This window comes from Phaethon aethereus (assembly GCF_964289735.1).
Source record: "Phaethon aethereus genome assembly, chromosome: 23".
NCBI lineage: Eukaryota > Metazoa > Chordata > Aves > Phaethontiformes > Phaethontidae > Phaethon > Phaethon aethereus.
The window spans coordinates 3,624,047-3,645,117 of NC_138599.1; positions in this window are offsets into that span (position 1 = coordinate 3,624,047).

A 21,071-nucleotide genomic window follows, 5' to 3' on the forward strand; every position below is an offset into this window, starting at 1 on the left:
CGCATATTGCACAGGTACTTGGGAATGTGTTACATTAAATATCATTATAGCATATTAGATATACTTTTAATTGAAACTAATCCCAGTCTGGTTTGTTTTTTTTTTTTAGTGCTGAATGAGATCTTCAATCCTTACTAAGCTTGACTTACTTAGTCTATTTGCTAATTGAATTAACACCCAACATTTATTTTCTCTGCCATTTTCCTCCTAAGATAAAAAATTGTCTTCCTTGTATTCCAGAGAAAATGCACAACTACAGAGACCGATGACATTTTCACTGGAGGAACCACGTAACGCTAAGAAAGCCTTACAGCTGTATGCATAAAGCAAAAATAAAACCAGAACGCAGTACCCCTTCTTTTGTCTGCAGAAGGTAAAAATGTCGCAGGAGTAGTTCTGGATTGATTTTCACCCGCTTACAAAGGAATTGTATTTCTACCGAGTTTCGGTAACGCTGACGTTTCTTCAGATCAGCACGAATCCGGCCCTGACCCCCGCGAGCCGCACGCCCCGCGCGCGGAGCTGCGGAGCCCGGGGGAGCGGGAGCGCGGCAGCGCTCGGCTGCTGCTCCCTCTTCCTCCTGCCAGAACCTCGCCTTGTCCCCGGGAAGGGGAAGGTGGGGGAGCCCCGGCTTCGGCCTCGTTCCTCCTCCACTGCCTGCCCGTTGCTTCCCGTGCCGCTTTCTTCCCTCTCGCCCGCCCGCCGCGCTGGCTGTCCCCAAGGCCCGGCCGCTTCCAGCCGCCGCCACCCGCGGGCTCCGGGCCCGGCTCCCCGCAGCGGTCCGCGCCGCGCCGGGAAGCGGGCCCTGCGCCCGCAGCCGCCGGGCCGGGCCCCGGGGGGGTCCCCCACGCCCGCCCCGGCCATTGTTTTGCCGCAGCCCCGCGCAACTCCCCCCCCCCCCGCGCCGCTCCGCCGAGGCGGAGGCAGCGCGGAGACAATAGCGGTTCTGCAGCCCGCGGGGAGGGATGGGGGGAGCCGGGTGGGCTCGCCCCGGGGCGGCCGGGGGGATCCGCGAACTTCCGCGGCCGCGCCGGGCTCCGCCGGGACCCCCCCCGCCCCCATCAACTCCGAGAAGGGCGCAGGCGACGCGGGTGCGGGGGAATCTCGGAGGGAAAGGTACCGCAGGCGCGCAGCAAGCCCCTCGCAGACAAAAGCGCTCGCCCCTGCCCTTCTCGGGAGGGCCGGGGGGGGAAGGGCGATTAAAAGCAGCTTCAGAAAGGGGGAGAAAAAAAAAAAACCAAACCCAAAACTACTTTTTTGCCCGTCTCCGAGGTGGAGATAATAGTTGGGCAAAGGTGGTTGGGTTCCAGCGTATCGTATTCTGATTTATAATGCCGGACAGGTAAGAGAAAATAAATGCAACTCGGAATAAGTTTCTCCCTTTGAAATTAGAGGACGTTTGGAATAATATACAAATTCAGAAATCAAAGGCTTTGTTGGCATTTTTTTCGTGGAGGTAAAATCGTCAATGAAATTACAGTCTCAATGAAAAGAAGCTTAAAAAAAAAAATCAAACAAGCAACGTTTTCTAGTTCAGGAACTGTTAAACAACAGGAACCACCAAACGTATCCTACGCTATTAAATACCAAAATGTTATACCATCAATTAATTTTTGGCGTATTGTGTCTTAAGTTAAAGGGTTTGCATTCAAATATCACACAGTCCTTCGGTGCCATAACAAGGTACAGTAACTTCATTATAAATTGCCTTGCAGAACAGAGATAAGAAATACAGTTCCAACCATAATTAATTTTACAGCAATATAAAAATCTAATAAAGAAAAACAGCAGCAGGAAACATTTTTAACATTTCTGATTTGTCATTTACATAGAATCTTGACTGGAAAAGCAGGAAAGTTTTAAGTTCTAGAAAAGGACTAAAACAAAACTTCAGCATTTGCTCAGAATTTCTTTTTAGTAGTTTCCAACCATTGGTACATGCAACCATTTTATTCTTTAGCTGATTTTTGACCTAATGATGCACAAGATCCAACCCTTCTCTTGGCTGCTTGGCTTTTTCACTTTTTACCCACTTTTTCCTCTTTTTTTTTTTTTTTTTTTGTGTGTGTGTGTGTGTGTCCATAGAGCACATTTCTAAGATTAATCGTTCAGTTTTAAACTTGGAAGCATGAGGCATGCTGGGATTTCAGCTGAGGTCAAGCACCAATGTACCGAGCTGTTACTGTTACGCTCTCAGGGTACTCTGTGTTGCTCTCAAGAAGGGGGGGGGGGGGAGAAAAAAAAAAGAGGTGCTATATGCAGTGGCCTGCAGCAAGGCAAACCTCTCTCTCGATATGAAAACAGAGGCATGTATATTAATATACCTACATCTGCAAATATATATACATAGCTAGGGTTTTATTTACCTACATACATATTCATATACACGTATCATCCATATGTGTATCTATACACACACCTCAATAGCTATATTTACATGCATCCATATCGTGTATATCTTATCTACACACGCATATATAATAACCACTATATGTGTACACACATACACCCTCATACCGGCATCAGCTGCAGAATTATCTCTTGAATATACACACACACACAAAAATTCTCTCCGTCATACAAACGCTAGTTTTAATTTGAGATGAGATTTTTACAGTAAATGGCCATAACCACCGCCCTACTATTAGCCGATCAAGCCTAGGGAGGAGATACACACTTTTTTCCCTTAAAAGGTCTACTAAACACTATTGTATGTGTGTGTATACGTCTACATATATACACACACGCACACACATATACAGATATATAGAGGATATATTTATAAAATAAAATAAAGATGTCAAAGCACAACTCACAGCTCCCAAGAGCCTAACCCGTGGATTTAAAAGCTAAACATCACAAGTTAGGGTCTCAGGGATTGAGAGGGGCGCAACAAACTATTTCTTGCAAAAAACAAGGATCAAAAATGAAAGGTAAAAAGGAGAAAGAGGAAAAGAATAGCAGGCAAGTTCAGTTCATGGCTCAAGATTACAAAACAGGACACACAGGTGGAAGGAAAGAGCTTCTCTAAGGACCCTCTGTTGAGAGAATACATTCCATTTTTAATCGCTTATACAAAAATGACAAGGCGCGGCAGGTTCCTTACAGTTTCCAACAAGGTCGCTTGCGACAAATACATGAAAAGTCTCCGCATTTAAATAACGAAGAGGAAGAAAGAAAGGGAAGTTTGGGGCAGTGACGGAATTATTTTCATTGTTTCAACGAAAAGGAATGCAGAAATAAGAGCAGGAATATGCAGGCTCTCCCTCCAGCCGCCTGGCACAAAGCATGCAGCAGCATAAAGGCGCTGCCTCCCCGCCCCCTCCGCCAGCCCCGCGGCCGGCAGGGATGGAGAAAAAACCCGAGTTGCGAGAAAAATCAGGTAGAAACTCACCATTTGGAAGCGGGGGAGGCTCCAATCTTCAGCGCCAAGAGCAGGGGGGAAAAGCCCCGGGAGGCGGGGGGGCGGGCGGGACCCTCGGGCGGGCTCGGGGCAGGGGCTGGGGCAGGGGCAGTGCCCGGACCGGGCTGGGTGCCCGGCGGGTTTTGACACCCGAGCGAGCGCGGGCGAGCGAGCGAGTGCGAGCGTGCGGTGTGCGCAAGCCGGGGGAGGGAGCCGAGGGTGGGTGTGTGCAGCTGGGCAAGCCGCTTGCATTTTTAAAACATCTCTCTCTTTTTTTTTTTTTTTTAAGGGAATATATCAAGGAAAAGAAAAGGGGGAAAAGGAAAAGGAACCAAATTCCTCCGCAGCTCCTCGCCCGCCGCCCTCCTCCCTCCGCGCTCCCACCAATGCTGCCGCTGCTGTTGTTGTTGTTATTATTATTATTATTATTATTAATGAGAGACGGGGCTGGGGGCTCTGCAAGCTGCGGCCCGCTCCTAACTCCTGCATGAGCTGGGGGCGGCTGGAGCCAGGGCCAGCCCGGTGCCAGCGCCAGCCCCAAGTGCCCGCGGGGAGGGAGGGCGCGGGCAGCCCCGGCCGCCCTCCCCTGCCAGCCGCGGGCCGGGCTTCCAGAGGAAAACCTGGAGAAAAACCCGCTTCCCCGGGAGAGGAGGGTCCCCGAGCACCGTGCACACACACACACGTACACACACACACAAAGGGACTCCATCCTGCACCGACTCCTCTCCGAGCACCTTGTGCAGCCCCAGCCAATGGAAATTTACGCCGGCCATAAGCGAGAGCAGGATTTCGTCCCCAGCTTGCCACCTCCTTCTCCGCTCTTCTCCCCTTCCCGCCCCCCCAAGCCCCAAATAAATAATATGTATCTGCACCCTCCACCCCTCTCTGGAACCGCTTTAGGCCCAGCGGCATAAGCGGGGAGCAGCCGAAACGTACCGGAGGGCCCGAGTTTAAAAATGCAAACTACCCGCCGCTCCTCGCCCGGCGCTGCCGAAAGCGGGTCCCCCCCCCCGCCCCGGTCCCGGCCCCGCACGGCGGGCCAGCCCCGCTCCGCGCCCCAGCGCTCCCCGCCACCGCACGGCCGGGGGCAGCGGTAACAGGCACCATTACGGAACCGTCATCATTCACTCCGTCCTTTTCTCACCTCAGGAGTCTGAGCCCATTCACCAAAGTCCTTCCTCGTCCAGGATCTCAAATCTTTTCTTTTTTTTTTTTTTTTTTCCTCCTTCTGGATCAGCCAGTCCCGACATCATTAAACTATAGTCCTCCTTTTCCTCCTCCTTCCTTCTCCCCCTCTCTGTCTCCCCCTCTCTCTTTTTTTTTCTTTTTTTTTTTTTTATTTCAAAAAGGGGGAGTGAGGGGTTAGCTGGGGGGGGAGTAGACATAGCTGCATGAAGTGGCTGCCTTTTAGAAAGCACATTTAATCTTTACTGGCTCCCCTAGGCTTCGATGAAGTAGAAGGGAAAGGAGAGGAGAGGGGGAAAGAAAAAATACAGGCAAGGGAGGCTGTTGAGGGACAGCAAGCATCAGGCTCAAATCAACGACCAGATGAAAATGTACTAGACCACACTGCCCCCTCTCTTCCTCTCGCTCTGTCTCCGTCTCTCTCACACACTCTCACTCCTGGAAAGCTTCAGTGTCTGGTTACAGACTCTTTTGGATCCTTCCCCCCCCTCCCCACCCTCGCCCTTTGCCAACTATCCTAGAGATTCCTTGCATGCCTACTTAAATCTTTAACAGAATAAGGACCCGGCTCCCCCCCCGCCGCCGCCGCCAGCCTCGCAACCCCCCCCCCCCCCCAGTCACCCCTCCCCAATAATCTCTTAAGCTCCCGGGAAAAACCCGTCGCCGCGGCCGCCGGCGCATCCCCGCAGCGGCCGCCCCGGCCCCCCCGGGCAGCCCCTGCCCCCGGGACCCCCCGGGGCCGGCCGGGCACCCGCCCCACGCCGCCTTCCTAAGGGGGTGCAGGGGGCTGGGGGGGAAGCGGTAGGACTGCAGCCCTTCGCCTGGCATCCCTCTGGCTGGCTCTGGATTTTAAAACAATAAAATCCACCGCTGCTATCTCGCTTTCCCCCCGCTTTCCCCCCTCCGCCACACTGCAGCCCGCAGCCGCCCGTGGAAATCGCACGCCCCACGTCTGCATGGAGGCAGGCAGACTGCCTGGCTCATGCCCGTGATGACTTTAGAGCTGACAATCTCCTCTCCTCGACCCCCCCTCCACACCCACCCTCTGCTCAATGGCAGCACTGCTGCCTCTCACACCAGACTATATTTGCAATATGTGCTAATTTACCAGCTATATGCCCTTGGATTTTAAAATGAACTCATCAGTCAATGTTTCTAGTACCGATGCTCCCTCTCTCTCCCTCACACACACCCTCCGCTGCAGACATGTTACTCATTCTCCAAGCATTTCCTCTCCGAATGTCCGTCAGACGCATATACACTTCATTGATCAAACCAAATCCCTTGATAACAATAAATAATAATACAGACAGTTAACATCAGCGGGGAGCGGAGCGGGGGGCGGGGGGAGACAAAGATGACGACTAAATCTGCATTGTGCTTTCTGAGGCTGATCCCTGCATTTTCCAGAGATGCGCTACACAATGCGGAGCACAGGTATGCCCCCGAAAACCGAGCACACACCCAGCCATGCGGGGCCTTCCCCGAGCCCCCACGTTTGCCCGAGCAATGGGGCTGGGAGGTGGGGCTGTTAATGCCTACTACCTGACTCCGCAGAGGCTTCGAAAGATGCTTGTGGGAACAGAAGGTGCTACTCGCTGTAAAGGAGAGGAAGCACCTACTGCGAAACACAGAAATAAATAAAGGCGGCAGTTCCTTTGTTAGGCTGCACCCTGCACAGGTGCTTAGGTCTTAAAGGTATCCGGGTATCCAAAGATCCTGATGGGAGCACAGCGGGATTTTCAGAAACACTTCTCGGCTCCCACTGAAATCTGTTTCCTTTGTATCGAAGACAGGGAGCACCTATGCAGGAAACCAGGTTAGGGAGACGGTCTTTTAGACAGCCCTCTGTTACACGTGCCGGGTATTTCAAGGGCTTTGGCTTTAGGGCTTCTGTGGCTTTATTTCCTAGTTTTCTGGGGCTAAAAAGGGGGAGGCAGGAGAAGCTGCCTCTTGGGATTCTGGCTAGTTAGACATCTTGTGTGGGTCTGGCAAAGAGAAAGTGACTGCAGTGTAAGTGTTCGGGAAGTTGGGGAGGGTGGGGCTATCTAGAAATCTTTGACTCACTGGGGTAACTCCCTGAACACAGGAATTAAATTATTACTCAAAGCAAGCTGCATTTTATGAGCAGCAGCCTTAGAATGAAATTCTGCATGCATACAGAGTTTGAAACAACTAAAATAAACGTATGGAAATGCATATACAATACATAATTAAATTATTGGGTGCAATGCAGAAGTCCCTGGGTGATAGAGGAGGCGGGATTATGCAGTGAAGTCAGTCCAGGAATCCACGGGTACAAATTTTCTTACTTATACCAACATAATCCTGATTGACATCAGCCTAGATAGGGGAAGAATCAAACCCTGTGTACTGAAGGATCTAATCTTTGGGGAAAGTAGACTGGATTAGACAGACTGTATCTGCCAAGCATCCTTTCACTCCCCTCACAGATTCCCTCACCGTCACAGCAGTGTGCAAGATTTTGCCATCACACAAAACAATTTACATCCATTGTCTTTTTTGCATTCCGTTAACTTCCTTCCAAAAAACGTTTGAATTTTTTTTTTAAGTTTTGCTGCAAACACATAATTTCTTTATACAATTTAACCAAGTCTTTGGAGGATACTTATTTCAAGCAGTTAACACCTGACCCCAATTTTTGTGGGTAATTAGTGAGCTAGATAACCACACAAAGTGGGTAATTATTTAGTACCCAAGGGTACTGTACAAGAGGGTAGAGGCTGGCAATGTTAACAAAAGCATATCTCTAATTATTGTATCTATGCTGGTTATGTTTTAAGAATAGTTACTCCATCTAATGACCCATGATAAATCAGTAAACTGCTTTGCTTCCCTTAGCATATATGCATGGTCTAACCAAGGGCAGTACGCGAGGGCAAAGCAAATTGAAGACCCAACTTTGGAATATGCACAGGCCCCAAGAGAAGGGAGAGGCATCCACTTGGAGAAGCTAGTAAGACTGGAAGCATCTGTTCTAGAGCAGACAGAGAGGCAGAGCCTAATAGCCATCACTAATAGCTAACAGGTTGGTTGAGATGACTTGAAAAGCCATGTAGGAAGAAGCTTGGAGAGCGTCCCTCAAGGTCTACCGCTTGCTTAGGTAATGTGGCTGGGCTGATGGATCTTTGTATACAACAATAACCCTAATCATGTTTTCACCAAGTTCAGTCTTGCTTATTGAAAATCGCTTTGAAAGCCATACAAATGAGGTGTGTTGTGTTTGCAGAAGGTCAGGGCCAAAATGCAAGAGTAGCAGCACTGTGGGGAAAAAAAAAAAAATCATATTTGATGAATTTCCATTATCTGCCATCTCCAATACCCATGTTGCAAAAAACCACATTTCTCCCATGGAAAATACCGAATCCTCAGTAGATTTTTTTCACACATTTAAGAAGGAAGAAATGGGAACAATTTTGAAATAGAAACTAAATAAGAAAGAGTCAGCTACAAAAAAAAATGCTTTTGATCACCAGAACCATGTGAAAAGAAGTGTTATGCTGTAAACAGATCCATAATCTTAAACACAGCGGTCACTATCCACTGGCCGCTATTTGCAGCATTACACGCACGCTTAAGGACATCTTCAAACCAAGACATTACGCTCAGCGGAAAAGCACTTTCCCTTTTTAATTGCTTTTTATGAATCATCCCTAACATCCGGACACTTTATTTACTAGAGTCCAGTAACCTTGTTTTTCAAAGACTCAAATTCCAAAACCTAAGGGCCTCCAGGCTGGCACAAAAAAATAGAGGCGTCATTCTCTTTTGATCACAGCAATGTATTTAACTTAGCTTGCTGCTTTGGGATCATTCAAGTCAGGCACTACAGAAGAAAACGCAACTGGCCACATTACCTGGCACTGTGACCACCAGGAATTTGAAATTTAAACTGACTAAGTTTGAGGGGTTTCCACAACTTCTCGTATTTCTCTTATTGTTCTGATTTGGGGTTGTTTGGTGGGGTTTTGGGGGTTTTTTTTGAGTGAAATAAATGCAACCGAAAGAGGCCTGAAAATTGTTCTGATATTTAAAAACAGACCAAGTTTCTGCAGTCCATTTAGTCCTGAGCATGCCTGTTTGTCTTACCAATGTGAATAAGTTAAGAAAGGAAAAAAACCCAAACACCAGAATTGGTGATAAGTTCAGAGCAGCTGCGAGGTAGACACTTGTCCACTCTGAACTGCACCAGAAGACTGAAGCTTCTTGCATGTGCTACAGGCCGTTTAACAATCCAGCGACTTATAATGTTTGGCTGCTACCATGCTGAGGTGGGTATAAATAAATTGGTATCCCCTTCACTAATCCTCTCAGGGACCTGGTTTGCAGGAAGAGTTCTTGCAGAAATGGAGTGAGAGGAATTTTGCAGTGAGAAGCTGGAAAACAGAAAGGAAGAATTAGTTTAATCATGGAGACAGGTTCAAAGGAAGAAGAGACCTTGGTAGGTGCACAGTTATAACAGAAAGCAGAGTAAAGACAGACTATTACTATTTTTTTTCTGAGACCAATTGGAATTAGTGATTCAAAGGAGAAGACACATAGAAGAAGGGCTGCTCAGCCAGAGAGGATGCTTCAAGGACTTAAGCATTAACTATAAAACCTTAAGGCCTTTTTGAGACAAGTCAATAACTTCACTCTAGACAAACCATACACACATTTAGGAAATATCTGTGAAATAACAATTCTGTCTCAGCTATATGGGCAGCATATATGATAATACATGAGAATACTTTACAAATGAGTAAAATGTCTTCAGTGGAGAAAAAAGTATTTGCTAATACAAATGAAGAATCCCAACCATGTGAGGAAAGGCACAAATTCATAATGTGGCGCACATCCATGGAAAGCAAAGTTGGGCAGAGGTGTCATGATTTGGGCGTTACCAGAAGAGCGCTCTATCAAGTGAGGAGTTTGACAACCAAAAGCTACTGATTTGAACCTCAGTCTTTTGTATACCACTGTCCAATTCCACATCAAGTCAGTGATAAAATCATTTCACCTCTTCCTACCTTGCTTCCCCATATATAGAACCATCACAACAATGCTTACCATGTCCTTGGAGGGTTTTGAGGTCCTTGGAAGAAAGCGGCTATGTCCAGATCACTTTTGTTATCCTCATCTGATACCCTGTTAGTCAATAGAGAGGATGGAGTGTAGTTGAAGATCATGTAAATCCCCTTTCATCAACAACAATCCCTTTTAACCCAACTCATCCACCAACTTTCACCTCCAAACCCAACAAGGCATATGCTAGCAAGTTACCTCACCCGAGCACTATCCTGACAGCAGCACAGCCTAAAAGGCGGTTGTTGCATTTTCTCTCCATCCCCCAATTCTGCTAACAGGTTTCTCAAAGATCTTTGAGCTCCAACTATATCAAGCCCTGGATAATGGAGAACAATTAAAATAATAAGATGAGAAAGCCATAAAACAACTCTATCCCAAGGTGAGTAACGCAAGCAAAAAGCAAAATGAGGCAGTGCTGTGCACCACCTGGTGAAGAGGGCCTGGAGTTGGGCACCATTCGGTGCCCTTATTGGAAAGCAAGTTTGGGGAAACGGGAAGAGTTCAACAAAAGGTCGGTGGATGTAACAGAGGGATTTGGGAAGAAAGGTTACAGAGATGAATTCATCCAATATCAAAGAAAGAGTGTGAGAAGTGGGAATGTAGTACCTAGAGTTATGTGCATCTTGTCTATGGGGAGTTAACAATCTGCCCTTACACGTGAGCTCTCCTATACATACCGGATTTAACTGAACTCTGAAACTCAAGGTGAAAGTTGAATTTATGTGGATGAAGTCACGCAAAAAAGTATTACATCTACTCTTGCATGATTTGCCATTTCCACATCACATAAAGCACCCGAAACCCCTCATCTCTGACATGGTTTCAGGTCCACCAAAAGTTTGAAATAAGACTTGATTCACTTAAAATATAATGAATGCTTCAAGAACCTCACTAAAATTTCAGATAAATCTAACCCATTTTCAGCTGGTGATATGATTTCTTAAGATCTGAGACTTCATACTGGAAGTCTGACAAATTTTGAAATATTTCAGTTACTAAGTGATGGAGCTACATTCATATGTTAGCTTACAAGGTTGCTATAAAAACTTTCTGTCTGGCCAACATTTAATGCTTTTTAAAAATTTACTTGAATTTTCAATAGAATCATTGCATGAAAAACATGGTGTCCCTCAATCAACTCTTTCTTTTTTTTTTTCCTGAAAAAGCCAGTAAAAATAATACATACTGAGGCTGTTCAATTAGAATTTAAACCGCAGAACCTAGATTCAACTTCAAAAGAATGCATAAAGTTTAGGGACATTTTGTGAATCTGACCTGGCAGGAAAAGTAGAAAATTAAATTGAAATTAGAAATCCATGCAACTAAGAGCAGAGCTAGGATGAATTATATTTTAATAGGAAAGAAGTGCTAGGGTGACCCTGTAGAAGACAGACTGTAATTCAGGGATTGAAGGGCTGCTGCCTGCAGTCCGCAGATCTGTTCCCATCTCCTCCGTGAATTCACTGGGGACCTCCAGTCCTGCAGTCTATTCCCAATTCTCCCCTCCATAAAAACAACACAAGTAGGTAACATAACTATTGCACATAAGAAAGGAGTTGTGACTCTGAGCCTTAATTAAAGTTTGTAAAGAGCCCGGAGAGATTGCGGGGACCTGAAGAACCTCAAAGCGCTGTCATCCTTAAATATCCCCCAGACCTCCCCATCAGACTCTTAGTCCTTTTCACCAGCACTGACTTTCTTTTCAAAGATAGAGTGGAATTATTTAAAAGATAAAACAAAGAAACGCGTTTCAGATTTTCTAGTACTCCAGCTACAGCCTGCAGTTGTCACAATTTTAAAAAAAAAATTAAAAAATAAATAACTCATGAGGGCATACTTCTCTCAACGAAGAAATACTTGTCTCAGCCACAGCTTAAGAATTAAACTAAAAGGTAGGACACCAAAATATTTTCTACAGCTGGTTGGTGGGCCCAAGCCACCGACCCCTGCGCAGGGACAGGGCAGACGCCGGCCCAGAACCAGCCGGAGGAATCCCGAGTCAGTGGCGACGACAGTGGCGAGAATTCAAAAGACCGGTTCCTACCGCCAGTCCTGCTGCTCGACGTGCTGAGCGCTTGGGCAAGCCTCTCCATCCCTTCGTGTTCCATCTTCTGCTGCCTTACCTATTCAGCCTGCGAGCTCCCGGGCACAGGGGGTCTCTTCTCGCAGGGTCTCTGCAGGATGCCAGGCCACTTGGATACTGCTGTCAAAGAAATAACTGGCTTCGGCACTTCAACATAGGGGAAGCCTGAACGCGAGCCCGGTCGCCCTCACCTCTTGTGAAACCAGGCACAGAGGTCTTAATATACAGTAACTCGTTTTCAGTTGCTTCACTGGTGTTGAGAGTGTATTAAAAATCAGAAAGCCACATACCAAGAGACATGTGGCAGACAGCATGAATGTCAGAGGCGAGGAAGACGCGGCAACCTCTGAGGACTTGCGTTTGGCCCATCAGACGCTGCTCAGTCTCTGCATGCCAGAAATAGCAGCGGGACGCAAGCGCAGCAGCCAGTCGCCCCACTCCCGGTGCCAGTCCATACTTCTGCATCACTTAACGCTGCAGCGCAGGCTCTAGTACACCCCGAGCTTCAATTCAGTTGTTTTTATAACGCAAAAAGACAGCGTAACATTTTTACGAGATACAAAATGAAGAAAGCGATCCGAACAATCTGAATATCAGATTACTTAACTCATTAGGATAATAAATGACATTCTTTAACTAGTATTTTTAAAGCGCAATAATAACCTTTTCAAGTCGATTTTGCTTGTAAAAAGTAGTATTAGAGTATAAATATCGAGAATTTTAACTCTGTACAGGTAATGAACGTATATGTCAGCGTGGAGGTAGTCCATATGAAACATTTCTTCATAGAGATACGCAGTACGCTCAAGTGCAGTTCCAATATGACATGCAACACGACTGTCTCTGAACAATTCACATATGATCAGTTCCTCTGTCTTCACAATAGCCCTCATGAAGAACAACGACCTCTATTTTATAGGCAGTGAATAAAACCAACGAAAAACAAGTGACTCATCCAAGATCCCATAGGGAGTCTCTAGCAGAACTTCAGGGTCTGCACCAATGGCTTAATAAAAAAAAATAAATTCTTCCACTCTAACGGTGGACGCTGTGCACAGTCTTTGCCCCATTAATAATAAAACAAGACAGGCCCCATGAGCTGAATACGAACAAGAATCCCTCACAGTGGAGACAATTTTAAAATTACAAATCTAATTCACCTGGTGTCGAAGAGAAATCTGAACTCAACGTGTCCCAGGAACAACTCCTGCCAGTCATGACAGTAACCACTTATTCCCTGTTCGCTTGTGGCCACAGAGAACCACGATTCTGACCCTGGTGCACAGAGAAACCCCTCCCAAACCAGCCTATACCCGGGATGATTCAGTAGCAGCACTTAAATCTTAAGATTTGACCCCCACAGGTGGCCTCATGCTTCGTGCTAGAACGGGCTGCCGACATGGAACCGACTGCAGCAGCAGGTCCCAAGTCATTATTTGATCACTTTCCTGCTTAATTGCCGTTTTTAATTGCTTGTGTGGTAACAACAAAAAGTCAATCCAGCAACGGAAATCCATTCTTTGACCAACTTCTGCCTTTTTCCTTGGTCGCAGACTATTTCTATATAAACCATTCCTGATTAATATGGGGCCCTCATGGGAAAGCCACTGCGCCTCTACTGATTTCATTTCCTACGTCTTCTCTTCTCAAACTGACAATTCAAGTCCCTAAAAAGTCAGGGCAAAAGATCCCTTATTTTATCGTTACAAGATGACAGCGTTTTTCCCTTGCTATTTTCTTTCAGGAAGATATATTAGCACTACGTTTGCTCCTCCATGCGGTGGGATTTCTTAAATAAAAACGTATGTTGTATACGTACGGACTTGGAACCAGAGCTGCATTAGCCTATTAACTATCCACATTTGCTTCAGACTTGGCCAGCCACCTAGAAAACCTGCCAAGACCTTTCTGGCAGCCTTTTCCCAACAGTTCCAGGAAAACATGGAATATTCAAAGAATTTTAGGGCCTCCCAGCTTCATTTGTCACCACTCTCCTTGCCCACTTAAAACTACATCACAGGCAAATTGCTCTAATGCCCTATTAAGATTTAAAAACGGCCTTCTCCACAGTAGGGTATCTGAGGACAAATCTGCGTTAATATATAATGCAAAGCCTACGTCAATATGTAATGCAACGTGGCACGAGGCAGACCATGGGCTTCGCAACAAGTAAGGGAGCTGCTTTACAAACCTTGAGCTTCCCAGGTAAATTCTGTCCTGTTTAGAGTTTTTAAACCTCCCTTGGATACCCAGGCAAAGGAGAGATTAATTTTTGTCCTCATTGTTACTCTGGCAAATTACCATTGAGGTTTCAGGCCTGTGTCATACGAGAAGCAAACAAAAATGTGAACAGTTACATCAGAATTCACCATCTTACAGGTCTCAAAGCACTGCTTAAGCAATGCTGTTAAAGATATGCTTGAGTCCCATTGCCTAGAGCTTGTCTGCCAGCTAACTTACAGGCTTCAAGATGACCGAATGACGTGATTCTCTAACTGAGGTTCAGAGTAGGATTCACCTAAATGGCAACTGGAAGCATTTTCTTTGCAACGTGAACCAGGATCTAGGTCTTTTTAAAGCCGTGGCAGGACAAAGAGAAAAATCCTGCTGTCATTTGTGTGAACTCAGTTATTACTCACCAAGAGCAAAAACTGGCCCATCTCACTGGCACAGCTTCCCCCGGTTTTAAAACGCAAGAGAATCGTGCTTTACATAATTCGAAGAGGCTTTTTTATTGCACGGAAGAGGCCTGTGATTTCAGATGTCAGGTAGTCTTTCTTAATTCCTAGCACTAATTTGTGGATTAAACGTTTAACCCTTGACTTCAATATGGATCGAGAGTTCCTTGTTACTGAGAGCTGACAGAACTGCCCCACTGAGCACCCCCACATCCCTGCACTCCTGGCTCCCCCGGAGCACCTCTAGGCACCCCTCAGAACCTCTTGACCCGGTTTTGGTGCAGGACTGACTCACTGCTTGTTAGGCTTTCACCTTGCATCGCATGAGTCTAAAAAGTTATCACAGAATTCTCTTTGCTCCAGATAACCTCTTCAACTCATGAGTCACTGTTGGTTTGCAGTTTGTCACAGGCACGTGACAATGGAATATACAAATATATATATAAAATGTTAGACAGCACCACGACAGAATGTCTTATGAGATCCTCACCTCTTGTAAAAAACACAGCAGTGAGCTGGTGCGCATACCTCCTGAGAGGCTATCCACCATGCAATTAAACATTACCCCTCTATTGCAATATAAACAAAACAGAGCATCACAGAACCCCTCGCACTAGCAATTTCCACCAGCAGAGTATGGATGTCTCTTCTTTTATCGAAGGGGGAAGAGACTACAGTTCTTTAATTCTGATGCCAAGTCCCGAGTAGTCACTTTACGAAATGCAGCAACCAAAAAAGGGCCTTTCTGGACTTGTTAAGTGGTTATAGACTGCTGACCAGTGACTTCTATCCTAGAACCCTACAGACAGGCATGATTCAGCAGTCTAACTACATCATTACTTGCACAGTAAGTAGTGGACACTGATTTTATTTTTTCCACTGAGACCTACAGTGTTTAACTTCTCATTCAATAACTGTTCTCACATACAAATGAATGGAAACACGTGGCTGAAAATATCTTAGGGCTCTTATAAAATAAGTTCTCCTTTCACTTTTCAGAAGCTATTGGAAGGGCAATTTCCAAAATCAACTCAAACCACAAGATCTGTAGCAGAGAGCAATCAGGTCTTGCCTTCTCCCCTTCCCATTTCCTTCCTGTTTTTCCCTCTCTTCCTCATTCTTTTTTTAAAATCCTGTCCTCCAAAACTAACAACCACATTTATGAAAGGAAATGGAAAGCCGAGGGGAAGCTGTGGCATCTGACAGACTGCAGACACCACTATTGCAAACCACTCTCTGATGCCACAACTGCTACTCCTTGTCAGAAGAGATGAGAGGCCACTTCAAACACAAGAAAAACAAACTTTAAAATAGACCCACATTAGTGGCATTAATCCGGGAATGGGTTTGTCCTGCTATTTACGACAATTCCTTAAATCTCACTGAAGCTAAGGAGTACAAAGGGTCTGCCTGCAGTTGTCAGGGGACTGACTGTAGTGACCCCAAATCTAGCACCAACTTGAGCTCCTGCAACCACGGATCTCCAGCCAGTACCATTCGGAAGGGCCAGCTCAGGCCTCTGGGCAGCAGGGCTGCTGCTAGTGCAGCACCACACCTGAGCTCCTCGCATCCCACAGCGGTCACTGGTAGCTTGAGCATATCTGCATGACATGCTCTTGCACGGTGAAGACCAGCTCTAACCCCATACTGAAAAGTGGGTGTGAAAGCAGAACCAGGTGTATCCCTCCTCACCGTTTCTGAAACTTTTATCACTTCTGCTAGTACCAGGGTTCCAAGAAACATATTTAACGAGGAAGGAAAAGGTCACAACATATGTTTAGATGCAGATCTGCCATCCAGCTGACCTGGCCTTTGTACACAGCCCTTCCAACGATATGCTGCCTGGCCTTGGATAAGTCATCCACCTTCCTCTGCTTTCGTTTCTGGACAGTGGCCATGCAATCCTTTCCCATTGCACATGGTGACTGTAAGGAACTGGAGGTGGACCACGCCATTGGACAATTATTACTAATACTGCTGAGTTGTGGTTATTCAATATGCGAGCCCAAGTGAAGGCCCATCATCTATCAAACCTTCACTTTTATTTGTCAGTGGCAAACTATGTGCTTAATCCTTTGCAGGAGACAGATACAGACTGGGTCAGAATCCAAGTTTCTCTAACATACCTTCTCCAATAATGACAAGTACTAGCGTCCTTGGACAACCAAGAGCTGTCCCTCTCACTGGTTTCTTCTCTGGTCTTGAAGCGTTGTACTTCATCCTAAACCTTGAAACATGATGTCTAAACTCGGTTCTAAAGTTATTATAATGAATTACCATAATTCTATATATGGTTATTAAAAACATAAGTATCTAATCTGTTCTAGACTTGCAAACTCCCCATTAACTTCTAAAAGAAATTAGGTTCATTTTTTAATTAAATACCGGTGGAAAAGAATTGCTTTTTAAAACATTTTCAATTTGTCACCATTTAATTTCACTGCATGTCTCCTTGTATTCACTTTGTGAAACTATGAGAATTTCTCAGTCTACCTCCTCATTCTTTCTTTTCTTTTCATTATAATCTCAATTTGTTTTTCCTTTCTAATGGGAATGGTTCCAGTATATCACTTTCAGAGATCTCACTACTTGGGACCATTTTTGCTGGCACCTTTTTAAGCCCCTCTTCCTCTCCTCAGATTTGGTTGTTTGGCTCCTATGCTGTACGTCTTACCGCATTTGGTCCCAAAAATATAGACAGTGCTCCTACAACCTTCACATCAGTATCGTGATGGGGTTTACCCACTCCACATTTATAACAGGATCAAGCCCTAAAATGTTCACAGAAGCTTCCATTCATGGCTTGAGCTTTATATCTGTAATGGATCTAGGAACAACAGGCAGCAAGGTCTAGTTGCCTATTAAGGATTCAATGAGGAGTAAAGAAAAGAAGAAAAAAATACCTGTATTTGCCTGACTGGTTATGGCTTTTTGGGACATTGACAGTTGCATGTGTAAAAAATGGCCCATTCACAAAAATACTCTTACACTACAATTGTTAGACATGACATTTACATGTCACTGTTAATTATAAATGACTTGATCCTGACATTTCGTTAATACATTATGAAAGCCATAATGAAACCCTACGAGCTGCGTGTCACACCTGTAACAAAGACAAGCTTAGAGAAATCACCGTCTTGTCATCAGACCTTGGCAAAGGGTGGAAGGAAAAATGGCAGCAGGGTGACTCACACTTGAAGCGGACTTATCCTCAATGACCCGCGAGGGGCAAGGGCGAGCCCTGCACCGCAGCATTTGCTCCTCTGTGGCACGACACCGCAGTTTGGCCACCTGAATGCGGGAACCTACAAGAACATAGACGGAAAACAAAAATCAAGGACTCTGTGTTGGCTATGCTTACACACTGCTCTTAAACAGTACTCTTAGAAGGGGTCTTGAGTGTGGTGGGCTTTTTTCTTAGGAAAGAAGAAGTAGCCGTACGTCGAGAGGTGGCTGGCAGGAGCCAGGGAGCGGCTCCAGCGCGTCTCCTGCAGCCACTGGTAAGGCCCCCACTGCAGGCTGACAGCCCTTTCCCCGCAGGCAAGTGTCTTCACCCTCAGCAGCAGCAGCAGCTCCCTCCTGCTTCTACGAAAATAGTTGCTTGGAATATTTCTGGCCAGTGGTAATTTCATTTGCAGTACACCTCAGACAATCTTGGATCACCTAACTGAAGAGGAAGCTGTTTACTACGAGTTTGAGAAGGAAGCAGGGGAGGTGGTGGTAAGGAGGAACCACTGCATATAACACTGAATGCAGAATCTCAATTCCTTTCCGTATCTGCCCCAGAAACCTGATTCTTGAACTTATTTAACCAAGAAAAAGGGCCATGACATTGCACAAAGAGGCTAATTTCACCCTACTGCATGTAAAAATTATTTGCTCAGGGAGAATACATTTTATATTTTGAATATATTAAATCTAAATATATGCAACTGGGACTGCCTGGAGCATCAGTGAAGTCAGGGCAACAAGAAGTTTTGCCTTGTTTAAAAAGGAAAGAAAAAAAAAAGGGGGGATGGGGAGGAAGGTCTTTCCCAAGTATAACATTTTGGATCTTCCTCTGCTATGGGAAATTTCCAAACGTCGGATTTCCTTTCTGTTTCGGTTCAGACTGGAAGCATTTATCGCAAGGTTAAATCCTGGTAGCCCAACACCACGCATATACGAGTTTGTCTCTGACTGAACTCTGAATAGATATAGAACTTAGCTCAAGAACTCACACTGCAAATGTTGAACTTCACCTGGTTTCATATCTAAGCCACCAAGCTATGAAAAGTAAGAACGAGAAGGAAAAAGTTAGTCCAGAGAGATGCGTGTTGAGAGCTCTGCTCTGGCCTCAGACGGTTCATTTCTAATAGAAGAGCTCCAGATATTGAGCTGGTCTATACCAGCTAATTCTTTTATTTTCCAATTGCACTGTGCATTGTAATCGATATCTACATCTAACTGAAAGGACATCTGTTTCACTTGTAGGTTATACTTTTTGACTCTAACACACACACAGAGAACTTCCTCCTTCAGTAATTTACGATTTCAAAAGGAGAGTAGCAACATTTCTGAGGTCTGGGCTTTGAATCTGTGTAATGAAATTGTCTTATTTTTAACTGTCTGAGCAGCTTTCAAGCAGAAGCGTGTTAGAATTCATATTAATTTGTGCAGTACCCTATCATCATCATAATTTAGCTCACAAGGTTGCTGTGCTTGGAATTCCAGTTATGACATGAATTCTATACATTTTATACAGATTTATAAATGGCATCAATAGAACACTTAGGGCCTTATTCATTTAACAATGAGTCATTCTGGCATTCCATTCTATTTCATCCCAGTTCTTACAAAACTTTTATGTACAAATTTGACTGTACTTAATGCATCTGATTTAGCAGCAGAATTGTTGCAGCAGAGTTTCAGCTGGGTGTGGAAATAGATGAAAAGCATTGTTAAAAAAAAAGAAAAAAGAAAAAAAAAATCCCTCTAACGGTGAAAGTTTCTGAGTTTCAGCCTGCTTTCCAAAGGAATAGCATTTAGGTCCCAGGAAACAGCCCTTGCCTTGGCTTTCCCACTGTCACAGGCTGGCCTCCAAGGAGAGCTGTGAGGCAGCACAACAGAATGGTCAGAAGACACGGGGTCACAAGCAATCCGGTACTGATTTTGTGGGTAAGGAGAGTTCCTCCTTCTTCAGGATTGTTAGGCTGCCATCCTTCACAACTATCATAGCCATGTGAAAACACCGAAGCAAAAGAAAATTTGCAATGGGGCACTATTTCCTGCTGCCCAGCAAACCAGAAAAAATGTATTTCTGAATACAACATTTTAGCAGTTATTCCTGACAGATCATTTCAGTGGTACACTGCGAGAGGCTTAAAGGCTTCCCTCAGCACACAGTTTTCGACTGTGGCACCAGCAAACTAACGATGGTGCAGGACCACAACATGAATCTTTCAAAATTATTTCCCTAATGACCTAGAGCTTCCAGACGGACCGGTTATATTTTGTGTGTGTGTGTTTTAAATGATAATTGAATCGAAAATAAAAAGATTAAGCCAAAACAAGACCTGTCACCTGTGTTTGAGGAATGCATCTATATTACAAATAGTGGCTAGCAGTATGTCCACGCAGCAAAATATAGTACCATTGTATGGTAAATTCTAGCTTAATTTAGGCAGAGCACATTAAAATAGCAGTGAAGTCATGATGGTATGGGTTTTAGCATGCTCTAGCAACTAGAATACAAAGTCTTCAGGGACATGCTCGTTACTAGCCAGTGGGAATCTGTTTGAACTGTGCTCATTACTTCATTCAATCCAGTTAATCCAGGTAAACTGGCATATGCTACAAACTGCTCTCCATTTTATAGTTTGGACACCTCAGCACATATGAGTCTATTTTACCTTCTCTTCGTCCTTTCAACCTTCTTCCTGACTGCTGGATATATGGCTGTGATTTCTGTAATTTCTGTAATGCTTGCTGGAGCAGAATAGTCTCGGGAGTCACTGCTCCTCTATCGAATCTGACTGGGATTAGAAAATAGTCTCAGAAGTTGTTGGGGAGAAAGAAGGCACCGATAGACAAACGTACATAAGGCAAACGAGCACACTAGCTGTCTTTTCATTGGAAACCATTCCAAGACCTCATCATTCCTCAGACGCTTGCAGTTTTCTTCATTACGTATATAAGCATCAGTGCCTATTTTTGGTCTTTATCCTTAATAAGTCACAGTAAATTTGGAATCCATTTCACTACACATTCTCACACATTAGGACACTATCTACCAAGCAATCACCATGCCAAGAAAAGCACAATACTATCAGCCCCCATCATCCATAAGGGAGAACATGGATGCGTGCTTAAGTCAAGTGTTCCATCTCATTTTCGTTAATTCTCTCACCACGCTATTTCTAGTGCTTAACTTTATGTTACTGACTTAAAGGGACAAAAACAAGATCAAAGTTTACATTTCGTTGTCATAGGACAAACAATTTTCTGGGAGGTGGATTGTTTCTTTTTCATTTTACATTCCAGTGGAAATGTTCTCTGAAAAACAGCTTCTATCCCTCCAACTATTCACAGGCTTAACTGAATAAAAATGGAGAATGGAACCGTAATGGAAAACAAGGAAAACAGGACACTT